The sequence below is a fragment of the Anser cygnoides genome, chromosome 3 (genome assembly GCF_040182565.1).
Source record: "Anser cygnoides isolate HZ-2024a breed goose chromosome 3, Taihu_goose_T2T_genome, whole genome shotgun sequence".
In the NCBI taxonomy this organism is placed as follows: Eukaryota; Metazoa; Chordata; class Aves; order Anseriformes; family Anatidae; genus Anser; species Anser cygnoides.
The window spans coordinates 49,652,143-49,670,580 of record NC_089875.1 but is presented as its reverse complement, the minus strand read 5'-3'; the positions used below and the strand labels follow the sequence as shown (position 1 = coordinate 49,670,580).

The window sequence follows — 18,438 nt, the reverse complement described above, 5'->3', positions numbered from 1 at the left end:
GGAAATAAATACGAGTATTAAATATTATCTGGGAAGAGTTTGTCTCCAGAGGCTAAAAATAACAAATTTTAAAATGAAAGAATAGAAAAGGTAAAAACAAAACAAAACAACAACAAAAACTGATGCAGAACTCATTTAGCAATACAGTAACACTGACTATGTCCTTGCTTTAAGCTGTAAAAATCTACAACGGCTGTGTCAAAACCCTATCTTGTGGAAACATATAAGTTCTGCTGCCTTTGCTGCTGGTATCACTAAATCTGATTTTTACCACACTGTATGGCAGATGGTAAATTTTCTTTTGTTCAGTGAGAAACAGAAGCCACAGTCCATTCACTAAGAACAGTGACTTGTATGGACATCCATACAAAGGGATCCTTTTGGTTAAATATTTTCTCTCTGAGAACATTCTGTACTATCTTCCTGAGACTGCACTGGGAATTTACATGGTGGCTACCTATTCTCATGGCAAAATTACATGTTGTTTGCCTTGTGCACACACTTACTCACCTGTGTAATATGTTACATTCTCAAAGCTGTAGAAAGAATGAGAAACAGCATAGACATAAACCCATTATTGCTACAGATTTAAGACTGTTGTGTATTCTGTGGAAGCTTTATGACATAAATTAAATGAAATTCATAACCTGAAATTAGATAGAAGGCCATTAAGGAAAGACTGTATTGACTAGGGTTCACGCCTCACATTCTAAGGTAGAACTCATTTTATTTTAATCAAGTCTAACTTATAATCTTGGCTGCAAAACAGCAGAACTAACAGGCAGAATAGGGACAATTTATGATGTTTTAGGGAAGTATCATGCTCTGATTTGAAAATGCACAGAAGTTCAGTGGACTCTTTTTTAAATTTAATTAATGTGACTTCCAGATTGGACCGGTTAATTTAATGATCACCTAAACAAATGACTCTTTATTTTGTGCTAAAGTTCTTAATTTCAGTAATCTGCTCTGAAGCCAAAAGCCACTCAGACTGATATAGTAAAAAAAATTGTTTAATCAAAGGTTGCACATGATGATAAATTGGTATGGCATTTGTTCTTATGCCCTTCTAATGCAAGGAAAAGAAGCAGATTTCTAATCTAGCTGTCCAGTGAGTCTCTCCAGGCCTCTTCTTATTTTACAGGATATTACAGTTAAACAATAATTACAATCAGGCGACACAGAAGGCTGAAAACAACAATGAACAAAAATTGGAGACATTTTAAAACCAAAAGGGTATGTCTAGATAACCATAAGGAGCAGTCATTACCTTACTGAGAGCAAAGTAATAAAGTGTAGTCTTTACCCTACCAATAGCTAAGTAATTACATAAATTATTACCTATGATGAGACTCACAGATTTCAAAAGTATTAGGACTTTCAGTTCAGCACAGAGTGTATACTTGACAATGTGGAAAGGGCAGTGTGAAATGAAAACCAGTGCTGGGCACAAGGATAAGTGGGGAGAAACGCACATTAATGAACATCCCACCATGCCTCTCACACGTCCCCTCTCTCTGCTGGTGTCCCTAGGGCTGGCTGCTATACTGCTGTTGGACCAAGCAGCCATCTGGGGCTGCTCCATGGCAGTGCACGATCTCGTAGGTACAGGGGTAAGAGGGCTGCTGAAGGGCTACAGGGAGGAAGAAGCAGTGAGGAGGGACATGTTCCCTTAGCATCACAGATGCTTTCTACATCCCTGTCTACTTCAGAAATGAGAGTGTAATTCTTTCTTGCACAGTTTTTACACCGTTAAAACCCTACAGAAGAAAACATTGGCCTGACACTTTAAAGGGGTGAAGAATCAGGATTAATATTGAAAAAAGTAATTAGCTTGTAAATCCAGGGTTTGAAGGACCTGTATAATTGCCATATACAGTGTCTGCAGGGCCTATACAAATGTGCAGTATATGGAAACCTTACAACTCAAAGGGAGAAAAAAGAGGAAAGGTGAGGTTAACATGAAATACAGATACCCAAAATCACAGAATCATCTCAGTAGCTCACTCTACTATATTCTGTCATTAAAGACTTATCTGTAGAACAGTATCAGAGCATACTCAGTATGCTTTTTACTCATACAGTATTCCTCACCTGCAACTACTTGATAAAACTTGCAAGGAAAGAAAATTTACCCAAATACAACGTTCTTCAGGAGGGGAAGGGATAAGCTAAGGCATGTCTCTAGAAGCAGCATAAAAATCTGCTTTTGTCATAGCTTAATGCACTAGGAATTTTAATTTTTCTAAAGAGCCCTGTATCTTTAAACGGCCACACCTACAACTCATTTGTCTCAAAAGTTTCGTGAGAATTGTCTCAGTTTATGAACCTTTATGAATTTCTTCATTGCTGCCAAATATTAATTGAAACAATTAACTGTGAAGAACACATGGGTGCAGAAATATTAGCACCACATAATCCTTTCTAGTTAAGAGGTCCTTACCGGATTATTGCAGAAACGCTCTGGAGTTCTAATTACCTATGGAAGTCCCACAAGGTTACTGCAGAACACGGTAATTAGACGCTTGTAATGTAAGGTGTTAGCAGGGGATTGAGGATTTGTGCTAAGAAGCATGGTGTTTTCATGGCTATTTACTATGCAGAGTACCAGAATTTAATGGAATTTGGTGGAAATCTCCAATGACAAATGTAGTTAAAAGGTGGGGAAATATCTTAATATGGACTCAGCAGTTGGTGAGAGGAGACCAGAGATACAACATTGTGATTTTTACACGAACAAAAATGGCATGTGTTAAGATTTTAATGGAATTTTTAAAAATCTCAGTCAAGTAATTTCATATAAAATACATTTGAATTTTTTTGGATAAAATGTTCTACAAGGACAAAAAGTCCATTTAGCCATTGGTCTATAACCAGAAACAAAAATTAGGTCCCTTTCTGTAGTTGACAGCACATAATAAAATGATGTGGCTCTTATTGTGTCCAGAAGCCTTTGATTTCCTTGCTCAAATGACAGTGTTCCCAGTTAAGGGATGGAATTAAAGCAAACACTCAGGACAAGGATCCAGCTTGTACGTCTGACTCTCCAGCACCCAACTATTCTGTTGCAACATCCCATGCAGTACAAGCAATTCAGTATTACTGCCTTTTAACTTCGTCTAAATGTATGCATAGAATACACAGGCAGATTGCTATATAATTATACTAAAATGAAGGGTTAATTTGGAGTATCTCAAATTGAATTAAGTAGCAGTAGAGCAAATTGACACTGACGAACATGAAAGCAAAATGCGGTCCCTAGTGTTCTCTTTTATACAGCTGGGACTAAACGTGATTTTGCAATTCTCAAGCCATTCACATACACCTCTACTGGGAGAGGAGGCGAGCAGAACTTGATGCAAGTCCCCAGGTTTTTCCATCTCCAGCCCTTTATAACTCTGTGAACTGGATATACAAAACTACACATGTAAATTACTAGATAAGACAAGGAAGACAGTGGAGAATCCACCTCCAAATGTCTTAATATCCTACATAACAGTTAATGTACCTCCGTTGATCATGATGGCCAACATTCAATCCGAAGAACCCGTCTTCTGCAATGCTATAGGAAGAGTCTTCCACAGGACTCTCTGTATAAAGGTGAAATCCACCTTTCATAGCTAAGCATGTAGCAATGTTGGATATCCTACATTATTAGAGTGATAATAACGCTGTTTAATTTTCCTTATCCTCTTCTGTCAGTAAAATACTTCTCTCAGCTTTGCATGTCAGACCAACAGAAAGTTTATGTAATTCTGAAGAACATGGAAAACCTAAGTTTTTAATTTTAAAAAGTACATTCCTAATTGTCTATGTATATGCATTTTAAACTTACACATTCTATAGCTATTATACTTATGCAAATAACCACTGAGTTGCACAAATATTATAAGCTTCTTTTAACACACACACACACACATGAATCCATTTAAAACAAAAAATTTAAAAGAATGCTCTAGATAAAACTTTCTCTAATATTTTTTAGCTCCTTCTTTTAATCACGGCAAATATTTTTTGTTATTCTGATTCTGAATGCGTGACCTTTTAACATATCATCTTGCCTGCCTCTGTATATCTTTTGATTTGTGACAACAAGATAACAGTTGCTACTTGCATTAGTTCATGATGGTGACTCATCTCTGGAAGTTAAATCCTGGCTCTTATGATCCTGGCCCAATTAAAGCAAGTTTATTTTGCCATTTTTAACTCAACATTAATTAAGAGCTTGTTACCTTCTGCAGGTCTTTCTAATGAAGCTGGAATGAATAGGGATTGCTGCAGAAGTAAAAGCTGCCAAGATATGAAAATCAATGTGTGTCTGTTTTTCAATGGAATGAGGAAAGAATTCTCTCCTGGGGGGGGTGGGGGTGGGGGGCGGGGAGAGAAATCCACCTGGAATGACAGTTGCCTTTCAGAAAAGCTAACATCTTTCCAAACATTAAAACTGAGTTACAAGCAAAGAGAGAAAGCTGCTGTGTTGCCATCCCTTGCCACAGGACTGAAAAGCTTATCTCTTCTCATTTGATATAAAAATAATGCCAAAGGACAAAAGAAGGGAATGGGGACAAGAGGAGGAATAAGCCAGAATGAATGATGAAATTGCACAAAAGCAGGAGCCAGGCTGAAAGCATGTGTGCCTCCTTTAAGACATGAAGTCACAACAGAAGGATGAGTTGACTAGAAGGTTACTCGCTAACAAATGACCCTCAGTGGCCCAGTTAGGAATCTCAATAAAGTTTTTTTTTCTTTTTTTTTTCTTTTTTTTTCTTTTTTTTTTTTCTTCCCTCCTCATCTCAGGGGAGTAAATATCTCACTTTAAGGAGGTTAGAAAATACTGATGTTTTCACTGAAAGTCACTCCTTTCATCCACTCAATACACATGTGAAAGTTTTGCAGTGTGCTGTTATCTGTCGGTCAATGGGAACAACAGCTCAGTGTGCTTTCCAGGGGACACTGGGAAGTTCTGCTTATTGACGTATTGCAGTATGTCAAGTGTAAACTGGTTTCCTCATTAGTATCTAGACATATCCAAAACTTTCGCATCCTGGATACTGACAGGATGTGACTGGCTAGCAATTTTACCAAGTAACACATTTACACCTTGGGGAAATATCCTTTCATGGTGGATATTGGAAGTGTTAATTGACTTTTTTTTTTTTTTTTTCCTAATAATTGTTGAAACTATTAAGTCTGGAAAAACTGGTGATTTCAAAGAACTGTAAATTAGACATTGGAACATTTTTCAGCCTGTCAACCTATATGCAAAAATCTTAAAAAGTCAATATTTAAACTTCTGTCCTCTGGACTGAATTAATGAATTCATCAATAAGTCAATCATAACTGTCATAATGCAGGATGCCTAGAATCTAATAACATCATATATGTAATTACTACCACAGTAAGTCATTGGGAAGGTAATGCAATTGCCTTTCCCTGCATCAGCAGAACAGCAGAATGGAAAAAAAGCTGAGCTAAAGCTAAGACATTCAGGACACATTTGACATTATGCCTTAGGAGTGGGACATTTTAAAAATGATTTTACTGTGTGCTTTTGATGGTTTCTTCCCTCACTTTCTTGCACTATTTATCCACCCAGTTTCTTAACACTTTGTCTAATTTTGCAGGAGTACAAATTAAAATTATTTTAAGTCCTGTGAAAATAAGCAGGCAAACAGAGGAATGGGACCTTGTAAAGGTCTAAGGTAAAGGTGGATGTGAGAGCTCCTCATGCATTAGGTGGCATAGAATCCTCACTCAAGGCAAGTCTTAGAAAGTCTCAGCTGTGAGAAACATTTCAGTCAGCGGTTGCTCTTAGATATCACAGTCAATTGACCAGGAATCACAAATCCAAGAGAAACCACTCTTCATGATTTCTTGCAGATCATAGCAGAAATCATGGAAATGCCACATCTGACTATCTTCTCCTGCAGCATCAAGAACAAAACCCATCTTCAAAAGCTTTACCTTGTAAAACAGTCTGTAGCAGGACAAGTTCAGATATATATATGGGTACAGGCTTTTGCTAGTGCTGACGTGCTTACTGTCCATTCTCTCAAACAAGCAGCATGGATTTGCAAATGGATTCCTCAAAACTCATTCTGAAAATAGGCATGTATCAAACCAAGTGGAAAGGAATGTTAAATAACAGACATTAGAAAGAGAATAATGAGATTTGGAGAGGGAAATAAAAGAAAGAGAAAAGAGAAAACAAAGAGAAGGTAACACCCCCCTCCCCAAGCCCTCACCCAAAACACCAACCCCCCAAAAATGCACATATGGCACCAAGGAGCAGTGTAGGGGCCTCATTCACCCACTAAGCCACTGGAAATGGGGAGACAAGGAATATATGATTGGGACCCATGCTCTCACAAAAAGAGACAGCTTGACCAAATTAAACTGGGTTGTGTTTCATTCACTCTGTAGGTTCTGACTCATTCAAAGGACATTAGCAACCATAAGGTTGACTGCCAACTGCTTCCCTATTCAGTGTTTATAATTGGAGTGGAGGTGGGAGGTGGTAAAAGCAGGGAAGAGGCATTACAAGGCCAAAGAATAGAGTGAAAGGTAAAGCTGGCCAATGGAGTTAAAAAGAGGGGATGGAAAGCAAATTAGATACCTCATGCTGCCAAAGCAATAAAACAGCGAGAGGCTGGAAAAGAAGAGAAAAGAAAATTGGTGCAGGAATGGAGGGGAAATGGCCCAGTAAGAATAAAATGAGTGGCAGATGGAAGAAAGGAGGATAGGGTCAGGGGCAATCAAAGAAACAGAGCGCAGATAAAGAGAATTACATGGGAGGGAATTAAACAGTGGAAAGACTGTGTCATTACACAGAGGACATCAGGAGATCTAAAGTGACTAAAGGTGAGAAGTTAAACCACAAAGGAGTGGGGGAGAGATAACAGGGGAGAAATAAGGTGTTAGAAACAATGAACTGAAACCATATCCACCACCAACGCTGCAGCAGAAAGAGCAAGCTGAACAGGCAAGGTCTGAGCACGCACTGAGCAGATGCCAAGAAGTGAGACCAAAGGACTTCACGATGCATGTATATTGGCACAACACTAAGATGTTCTAGTCAGTGCTAGATATACCAGCACAGATTCCTTTGAGACTGAATAACTTTATGTACTTTATTTTTTTGTCCTGCAAACAGATTTCCTCTTATGAGCCACGCTAGCTTTTGATCAAGGTGCTTCCTGTACAGCAACCAGCAGGATCGCTGCTTCTGGAGCTCCAAGCTCCTTGCTGCTTTGCAGTTTTGTCTGCAGTTTGCCAGCACCTAGCAACCTTCTGTTTGGATTCTACAAATCCATAAGGTTTGCTCAATCTGGAAACTTGAATTTTGGTACCAAATTCCCACTGACCAGACACAATATAATTTGTGGGGAAAACTAAGTGGTAAAGTAACAGAAGAAATCCTATTTCCAGTTTATGCTCTGAGCAGTCTTTAGATCTCATCACAAATCTAATGTGTAAATGCAAGTTTTAAAATGATTTCAGAAGAAACCTGAAACACATTTGTATAATATTCTACATTGTTGGCCTAAAACATAAGGGCACACAAAACCAAAATCCTCAGGAATCACTTTTAACAGCACAGTTTGAAATAAATAGGTCTTTCCCAGCAGAGAATTCTCTCAGGATCGCGTATGTCATTGATGTTTCCATTTGTCATTAATATTCTTTATACCAGTAAGGACACTATTCAGAAACATCCCATTTCATAACTAAGCCAGACATCCAGATTTCTAATAGAGTTTTCTGCATCTGAAACCCAGTTTCAGAGTCATGGTATTAACAGTTCCCAGCTTCTTCTGTCAGGCACTCTACCACCTTGTACAGCAGAATCTGTTATATCTGTACAGTATTTTCTCCTATAACTGACATCTGAGGTAAAAGAGGTTCTTTCCCAGACGTGAAGGATTTTATAAGCATTATCAGTAATGCAGTTGATTGCATTTGCGGAAAATGCTCAGCCATTTACAGTGAAGAAACAGACAGATGCCATGCTGATCACTTCAGACAGCACCAAAGGACTATTAGAAATGGGGTCCTAATCGAGCTATTGTGACCCATTTCACTTCTAATAACTGTTATCTCTTTGTGCCCTTCAGCAGGGTTTCCAAGATGCTAGCCATCAGAGCTTAACAGCCATACAGATTCTCACTAGCCAGCAAAATTAGATGACAAAATAATTTTCTACCAAGTTTTCCCTGTGCTTATATTTATCTCAAATGTAATTCTCACAGTACCTATTGGCATTGCAGTTCTGCTTCTGATCTTCACCTATGTTCAGTGACTCATCCAGAACATGTCTAAGTCTCACAACTTTATGCATTCTTTGATTCATCTCCTTGTGTATTTTTCAATGTCCTGTTCACTGAATCTTCTGCTTTTAAAACACTTTCTGGAGTCTTCTAAGATGCATCTTGTTTTCCATTAATTTTTTTTTTCTTTAACTGTCTTTTTCACTTCTTGTAGGGATTCAAGCTTATTATAGTAAGGACCAATAAAGTTCCCTTTGAGCTAGACTAGCAAACAAACCCTTGCTTTTAGTAAACTAGATAGGTCATAAGTGAACAAGACACACATGAAGAAGTGACAAGACATAACCATCACATGGAGTTAACATAGAAAAGTGTCATTAAGAAGGGACAAAATAAAAAGAAAAAAAATGAATGGCAAAGTGAGCCAGAAGAAAATGTGAATGAACTCCTAGGTGTAAGATAAATCAGTGGGCAGCTGTGGCATAAATCAAAGAGGGAGGCTTGAGAAAACAGACATGCAGCACTGGGGAGAGAGATTCAGCAAAACAGCTTTCTGAAAGGCCCCTTCAGTTTCTCAGAGTAGGCAAACTGGCTTGTACACCTCCGTAGCTTTAACCCTAAAGTGGAGATTAAAAGTGGAGAGAAAACAAGTATCACTTACACTGCAACTTTCCCTAAAGTGGGGTAATCATCACCTCAACAGCATTTTGACCCTCTGAAGAGTATGACAGAAGGAGATACTACCAATTTTATGTCTTCTCCCTTCAGCCAACAGTCTGCTTTTGACTTCTATAGCTCTTTCTACTGGCTAGAGTCCCTTCTCCATCTTTCCTTTATGTTTAATTCTCTTAATCTCTAATCTTACCTTTATTCGTCTTCCTATCGCTACCTGAGTTTTACATTACATTGTATTATATTCCAGCTAAAAATATGGATTTAAAATATATAAACAAATGATGAGTAAATGAACAGAACAACAAAGGAAAAAAAAAAAAAGACAAAAAAAAAACCACCACATTTTTCCTCTCAGGTAAAGAATACAAAAATACAAGTTAAAGAAATAGTGAAATATAAAGGCAGAAATTCCTGCAGTATTCAACCCACCTGCAGAGTATGCATGCTTTACATTATGATGTCAAATTTTTATAGTATCTTACTAGTCAGTGGTTCATTTTTTTCTAGTGTAACATAAAGAATCATATTCAAATGATTTTATTTGCAGTTGCACAGAAATATCTAAAAGGAAAATCTGACTTCAGTAAATGAAGTAGCCAATTTCTGACAATTTCAGTATGGCAATTTCTGACATCTCCTAACTTCTAACTCAAAAGCTATACTTATCTATACGCATGTGTGAGTACATACACGTTATATTTGTATGTATATGCATATTAATAATTCATATAAATATTTGTGTTTATATAACATGAGCATAAGGAGTTTGTAATGGATAAAATAAACAGTGGCAAATCTATGAGGGAGCTATGCAAGTCATCCTAAGTGAGCAATATTAAGAGATAAAATCCCATCATTCATCCTGTATTTGATATATATTTTACAAATACATTCCTATAAAAATTTTAAAAAGAGTTTTACAAATTTTATTAGGATTATTTTTCACATCCATCTGCTTGTAAAGGCAGGCTCCCTTAGTACTAAGACTCCAACTGTAGAGGGCCCCGAGGGAGAGGAATAGTATAATTTTTTTTTAAAACCTCTCAAATTATGCAAAGCAGATTTCCAGCATATAAAAAGTGTCATAATCTTAAAGTCTGCTGTGAGCTAAAACTATGTACCAATGGAAATCAAGGACTCTTCCCTGACTAAGAGCGTAAAGTTTCCATTTTCATTCCTTAGATTTACAAGATATCTCTAATCTGCACAGCCCCAGCACTGAACTCTGCCCAGCTCAGCTCTTCAACAAATTTAATTTTTAGCAGTGTTTATGCAAATTCTGTGAAGACAAAAACATGAACAAAGAAAATGTTTCTCTTGCAAGAAGTACTAAAAACTGTGCAATTTGATATACCCCAGAAGCCTGGAATTCTAACCAGGCTCCAATTAAAGCCTCATCCAGCAAGGGCAGAAGAGCTGGTCAAATTTGCTACAGCTGCCTGTAAACATATTATGTATAAATGATCATCTAGTTAATCTGTGTGGCATTATACAATGTGACACGGAACCTTTTCAGGAGTCAAACTGACTGAGCAGGGACACAAATGAACCTGCAAAGGGTGGTATTTGGGAGAAGTCAAACACACAGAATTTACCACAGAACCTGAGATTAAATTTATTTTTTTTATATACAGGCTACCAACATGTATTATAGATAACTCTGACTCTATATAAATGTGTTAGTTTATACACACGGAAATGGAACAAATGTTCTGGCAGTAAACTTTTCAACTTTGGCTTCAACAAAATAAGTTAAGACTCTTAGAGAAAGCAAGTTTGTGAGGGAAAATTGTGTCAAGAAGCCTGGAAGATTTTATATCTCCAGGGGTAAGATGAAAACTCTATTACGCCCAATAGGTATAATATATTTACATTGCAAAGTCACTTTTCTCTAGCCACTTGCAAGGAAAAGAGGACTTCTAAAATAAAGTAGAAGCCTCATTACAATTTAAGAACCCACAAAATCTGCTTAAGAGAATTGTCTTCCAAGAATACATGCTTAAACACGGAGGAATAAAGTAATAGTTCATTCTTAAAAGCAATCACTTTGGTTGTAATCATTTTCTGCTTTCAGTTGTAATAACTTTATTATTATATATAGACATTTAATATGCAGTAGGGTGACTGGATTAGAACTACAATGGAAAGCTATTCAGTAATGGATTGAAAAATTCAGGAAAGTTGAACTGATTTGTATCTAAAGAATTGTCAGAGTAAGATTTAGCTGACAGTTAAATTTAGCTGATAAAGCTAAATACCGTCTTAAGATGTAGCTGTGCACTTGAATTGCATTAGCTTTCCAAAATAAAATTATTGTCATGATGAGGTTAGATGATAGAAAGTGAAAGTGAAATATAGATATTTATACACATATGTAACTTGATAGCCAGGGATCAGAAGCATCAATCTAGGGTAACCTTAGTGCATTCAGTTCATTTTATAAATACTCATACCAGCAGAACAGCAAGTTGAATCAGGACTACTCTTCGCAGGTGCAAATCATTACACTCTGCTTGCATTTGCCCAAATTTCTGGGTGTAAGTCTATGTCTACATGCTGCCAGATCAGCAGTTTGTAAGTGGGTGGCTGAAGCAAGCCAAGATTTCAGTGTTATCTCTTCCAGATTTTTCCGGTACATTAGTATACACTTTCTGGCTGCAAACAATAACATACTGTATATGTCATATTGTTAGTACTATGCTTTAATTTCAGATGTAAAACTGCCTCTCAAAATAGAGTGAAGAGTGAATTAAAAAAGAATGTCATAATACAAGAGCTGTGAGAAACTAGAAAAGACAGAGGAACATATTTTCAGGTTGCTTGGATATATCACAACATATGGTCTAGAGAACATTTTATACTTACAACATCCCCAAAATAACGAATTGTCATTCATAAGATTCTTCCATGCTTTTGAATTCTAAAGATCAGAATCTTATCTCATTTTCTCTTTATTGTTGGCATAAATCCACATATTCCAATAGCATCCAAGATGAGATATTTAATTTATTAAAGAAAAAGTCTTTGCTTTTCTGGTCTCTGTGTGCTCCCCACATCCACACAGGCTCACCAAAACCAAAGTTTTCGTAATATGGAGTATTGTGTTACTGGGCTGAGTTCACTACAGAGAATTTCAACGTTAAGATTAAAATCAAACACTGTTCCTCATCCTAGGTACTTTCCAATTCCAAGATATAAATAACTAGCCTTTTGAGTTTTGGGGAGAAGGACTTTAAACTTTGAATAATTTTAGCTTAAATTTTCAAATACTGAGATTCATCCACAGCTCCCATTATTTTCAGTGGGAGATGAGTAGCAAAATCTCACATTTTAAATACATGTAACTCCAGTAATTGTAGAATGATAAATATCCCTTTAGAACACTGAGACACTGAGGTTTATTAAGATTTCATATAAAAAGAAGCTGAAACTTTCAGTTGCAACTTTATGTTGCTTTCAAATGTTTAATCTATGAGGTAATATGAATTACTTGGTACTTTTAATTACCATAATTAAAGGAATAATCATCTTTCGGAAAACAACTTAGTCGCACATCAATCCTCATTTCTAGAATATCAGAAGCATGAGTAAAAAATTTCTTATGTTACATATAATATCACTTCAGTTTCCCTACTCTCCTGTCAGTCTGTACAAACTGATTATCAACAGCTTTTGGCTGCTTTGAGAGACATGGAGGAAGTGACCTTAACACACCCACAGCAGGCATAGGAGGATTGCACTAGACTTAGTAAATTCTCCTAGTGCAAGATGAACAGAGGCTGTCCTGAATTTCATGGTCGTTGAACGCTCCCCCTTAAGCAACTTGTAAGGCGTCTGGAGAACAAACCTGGCATACAGCTGGCCTGTACTAGAGAAATTCTGTTCCCTTCCCAAATTTTAGTTAATGTCTATGCTCCAGTATGGCTAAAATGAGAGCACAAGTTAGAGCTTCCTAGGTTTGCTCGAAGTTTGGACCTTGCTATTTGCACCAATTCAGACTGTCTTGTGTTGCTTCAGTATGTAGTTATAGAGCGTGAGATCTACCCAGTGTCACATAATCTTTCAGTTCTATACACGCCTACCATTTTGTAAACACAATTAGAATTATATGGATGAAATGGGAGCTGTATTTTCTTTTTTTTTTTTTTTAACACCATTAGCAACCTGGATTTTATAAGTCCAATATTTAAATAGTAGATCTATTACAGAATTCTGCTTAACTGGGACTTAGAATTAAAAGCAGTAGAACAAAGGAGGAAAAATGCTTTCATGAGCTTCATCCAATAGACGAAATACACTATTATGCTTTCTGTGCATCTGGATAGCCATACAATGTATGAGGGGTTGAAATTACTTTTGAATACCAGAAACAATGTGTTTTTCAGGATAGGAAGTATTTCCAATTATGTTGTAAAAATGTAGGGAAAATGGGTTTATTTAGAAATACTAAAGCAGTTCAGTGAATTAGTCCAGTTTGATGACATTGATGCTATCCAGCAATGAGCTTGTTGCTCAAAAATTCCCTATCCAGGAAAGTATGCAAGCCCAAACATAAATATAAGCATCTGAGTAACAACTGGGTTAAACAATTGCTGCTAACTATTTATGTTCCTATGCACTGCACATTATCAATATTCCTTCCATTGGTGAAGGACCAATGTTGTTATCAAGCAGTAGCATATAGAGACTCTTCTGAAAAGAGGGGGAAAGGAGTGAACTAAAGCTCGCTTGCAATAAGCACGATGGCTGACTGTGGAGGAGTCCTATGTAACCCACAGATGAAACAGAGAAATGGAGACAGAATGATATAAGAGATCTTGGTTACAATGCCTTCCTCCAACCTATTGTGGAAGTATCCAAATGAGTACAAGAGATTAGGCCCTTCAGGGGCAATATTTACTATAGGCATAATGTTAGTGTTTTGTCCTCAGCTTTTGGATGTTGCTTGGTTGATCGGAAAATACTTGCATACAACATGCCCATAAATCCAGACAAAGTCAGGAGGAAATAAGGTGGCAATGGATATTTTTCTTTCTTAAGCAACATTCTACAATTGTTTTGATAATGAATATAGTCTAAATGTTAATAGTATTTTGCATTTGTGGAAGTATCCTTAATTTACTTTGTAGGAAAATGCAATTTCAAGAAATTGACTCTTTGCACAATTCCTCTTGACTAGATTTATTATTATGAAAATAACTCTACTCCTCAATAAATAGGATAAACATACCACTTGTAAATACTTCTGATCTAAGTATTTTCTCTTGAAAATTCTTTTTAGCCTTTTTAAAAAATATATAATTTCCTGAGGAACTTCTGTAGCACTTAAAAATACAGAGTGAATACAGAGTCATACCAAGTAAATTCAGAATAGATTTCATGATATGGATACTACTTTATGAACTCCTGAATAAAGGAAGAGACACACAGCAAAAAGGGTACAAACTGATGCAGGAAGGAACATACACTAGTAGAAAAAATAACTCATTATGGACTGATAGATACACTGTCAAAAAATTAAGTATTTTAATTCAGACAGATATATATCAGACATTCAGTTCTCTTGCTAGTAACTAATTATGGTGAAAGTATGCAATTCATTATTCATACCATTGTAAGAGAAAACTGTCATGTCTATTGCAAAGACATTAGGCAGCTCCTAACCTTAACTGTGATCTAGCTTTTAATAACTGCTGAATAGAATTAGTCTGATTTATTACTGGCCTCAAAACTCCTATTCAGAGGTGTACCATCTACAAACATGGCTGCTTGAACTTCATTGCTTATCTTTCCGTTGAGTAAGGAAGATAGCTATTCTAAAGGAGAATAAAACCTTTAGAGAAATACTGGAGCACTAGATAGCAAAGCAGACAAAACTCAGCATTTGCTAATAATATTTGTGCATTCTCATGATTTTTTATTTTATTTTTATTTTTTAACTCTGACATTCTCGAGCAGAACAGATCTGTATGGAAAGTCATAAAATTCACACTACTTACCCCAGAGGCTGGAATGACTTCCTTCACAAATAAATAATTAGGCAGATTTACAAAACGCACATTATTTTCCCAAGTGACTGGAACGGCTCCAAGAGATTAAATACATAATTAGGTAGTTTTTCTAAAATGCTTATTATTTACCTGAGAGTCTCATTGCAGACTCTCTGGTAAATACTGTCTCCCTGCTAGCAGTTATTACCAAAAACGCCTCCATAATTTCCAGCCTTCCTCCAGCAGTGATATAAACAGAGGATATTACTTGGGGCAATGGATCATGACAAACAAAATCTGACTGTGCCAGCCAGCCTATTTAACTGACAAGCTGAGCTTCTTTTGTACCTGGCATTGTACTCTTTCATATTACAAACAGAGTAGAAAGAAAACAAAAGGACTTTTCAACTTTCTGGTACTTTAGTTTGTGTTTAAACTAGCCAGAAATCCTGCCAAAGGCTGTGCCTATGTGTATTTATGCGCATGCATGAATATGGAAGAGAGAAAAAAAAAACACACACACAACCAAAATCTATTAACTACTCTTCTTTCTGGTAAGGATAATGGAGGAAATATCAAGTGTTAGCCATAAAACAAGTAAGCAAGCCCAGAAGCCCTATATTCCTTCTGACATGGGATTTTCTTCCCCACGCAGCTGTCTTGGGACATCAGAGAGGACAGTGCTTCATCTGTAAATACTGCGATGGCTTCTCACAGCATCATGAATGCAACAAGTGCCTGAGAATATTCCCGCTCACAAGTCACTAGCTGGTGTCTACACAGCACAGAGACAGGAAAAAAAAAGGTCAGCCAATAGACCTAACTGACTCACCTATGCACCAACTGCCCTTTTCCTAGTGATCACGGACAATAAAACTGATCCACAAAAGTGACTCTTTTACATTACTTTGATCTGCCCAGAGTCCTCATTGCTTTGTGGTCCTTACAGAGGAGATTGAGAGTGACTGGAATGTCAATCAGAAAAACGAGGGCAGGAGGAGACAGAAAGGCACGACAAGGTGAGAAGGAAAAAAAAAAAAAAAAAAGGACATGAGAATTGAAGAGCAAGAGAAAAAGAGATGGAAAAGATTCAGAGGGTAAGACAATAGCATTTGTGATCAGCAAATAATGCAAAAAAGATGCCCCCCCCCCCAAAAAAAAAAAAAAAAAAAAGATACTGGCAGCAAAGGAGGGAAAAGAAGATATTTTGCTTATCAAAAAGGAAGAAAAAAGGAAAAAAAATTGTTAGAAGAAATAAAGTAGAATGATGATAAGCTTATTCTTCAATTAAAAAAAAAAAAACAAAAAAACCACAAGAGACAGAAAACTTAATGGTAGACTTTTACTATGTATACCTTTTTCATTATTTTTTCCCAGTAAGGTGTTTCACGTTTCTAAACCTTTTTTTTTTTTTAACACCTTCATCTAAGCTGTTTGTGGTTTTACACATATGTAAGATGAGTTCATGGTCACAAGCAAATATCCTAAATGGGGATGACAATCTCTTCAGAATTCTAATTTGATGCTAATAAAGGAAAATTCTGGCCTGGATACTTGGGCCATTTCAATAAAATTCGTAACAGTAAAAGTATTCTTGAAGCACTGGTGAGTGTCTTGTGCAGAGCGAGCCACAAAGCTGAAGGTGGAGTAGCTGAGATGTGCACTTAATGACGACAACTACACACTTTGCCAGATCATTGCTTTTATAGCAGGCACATCATTTTTTTATGAGGTTTAAAAAAGAGATATCTAGGGCAAAGGGAGACAGAGAAAAAAATGGGCTCTGACAGGCAGATAGTTTGTGACTCTGATAGCACACCACAACACTACTAGATGCTCTCATCTTCAAAGATAATTATTCCCATGACAGTCTGACTTCTATTACAAATAAATAGATTATAGGATGCATCTTGGTGTTTCAGTTTAGGCGTGCCAATGGCATGTAACACATAACATTTCACATATGCATTCTTTTGAATGTTGCTGTATTGGCACTTATTATTTACTGTTGAAATTTATTCATGAGCTTTTGCAATAAAAAAAGTACTCAAAGCTATTGGTAGGGAATGTTGGAACACTGCTTGGACTAAACCTGCTAGTGAAGGAGGCAACTAGCAAGGGTCTGGCAAGTTTCACTTCCTTGAGCATTTCAATAACAGCAAAGTGATAGGTGAACCTCCTTTGCCCCCATTTTCAAGTCATTTAAACAATATGTAAGTAAAATATAAGTTCCACTGTCATTCTTAACAAACTGTCTCTCTTCTGCTTTTTATCCTTTACCTTGGCTATGATTCAGATTGAATTAAATACTAGGAAAGTTCCTTTTTAGAAGGTGTCTCTGATTTTCTCCAGCCATGCTATCCACCTAAATTCTGCAAATTGCGATGATAGTGTCCTTACACATATTTAAAGGGTAAAATATAAAGCACTGCAGTAAATACAGCGGTATTAAATGTTCTGGCAGAAGCTATTGTCCTGTTACTTTCACTGAAATAATGAAGCGACTTTATATTTTAGAATTGGAAAGTGAAATATAAACACTTCTAAACTAGCCCAAATTTATCAGGCAGCAAAGTAAAAAAAAGCTAACTATAAGCCTCTGAATAATTTCTTATTAAGACCTTACTAAAACCCACCATCTGCTTAAACACATTTTTTTTTTCTTAAAGACTCTTATTTTCAAATAAACTACTTTGTTATCATACAGTTGACAAATCTGTGTAAGTAATAGTGTGATAGTTTAGTATTTTATTGTAATAGCCTGTGAACCTGCAATCCAAACTTACTTAGACCACTACCTGTTCTCATGGTCTTCTCTCAACTACCTGTGTTCAGTGCCAGTGCTCTATCTACCCACTTTGTGTAATGTCGGTTCCAAAGAGTCCAAAAAAAAAAAAAAAAAAAATCACAAGCAGATAGATTACAATTGCAATATCCAAGGACCAGTTCTTGAAATTGGCCTATGGTACCAAGTTCTAAGTGAAAGTACTGAAGTATCATGGTCAATACCTGATGCATCACATCGGTTTAGAGACTGACAAAATGCAATGTGCAGGTGCTCAGATTTCGTAAACATTTTATTTTTAGTTCGTTTGAAAGGACCTTAGTTAGTTTGAAAGGACTTTAGTTTAAAGCACTGAAGATTGCATCTCAGTGGCATTTCATCAGTGGAAGTGGCAGCATGTTGTTCCACCCTCACTTTTAATTTCCACAAAGTGCTTTAGCTATGAGGAGGAAGTTTGATTTCCATGCTTACAAGGTCATTTGTTACATTCTTAGGAAAGAGAACCAGGCTATCAATTGACAGCAGCTGACATGATGTCTTTGGGAACATGAACACAGATTCTCCAAGGACCAGAATGAGGACACCAAGTTGTTGCCTACAGACCTACGTTTCAACCATCACCAATTTCAGCCACTGCTATGGTGGCCTGTATTTGAACCCGATACAGAATGAAAATTTCCTTACTAAATAATACACCTTATCCCCGTTCCGCCATTTCTTT

General features: G+C 36.7%; 1 protein-coding gene across 3 annotated transcripts in view; it reads right to left on the bottom strand.

Annotated features, from left to right (window-relative positions):
* PRKN (parkin RBR E3 ubiquitin protein ligase) overlaps window positions 1–18,438 on the bottom strand; it is a 758,965-nt gene that overhangs the window by 262,164 nt on the left and 478,363 nt on the right. The gene's annotated exons all lie outside the window — the stretch shown is intronic.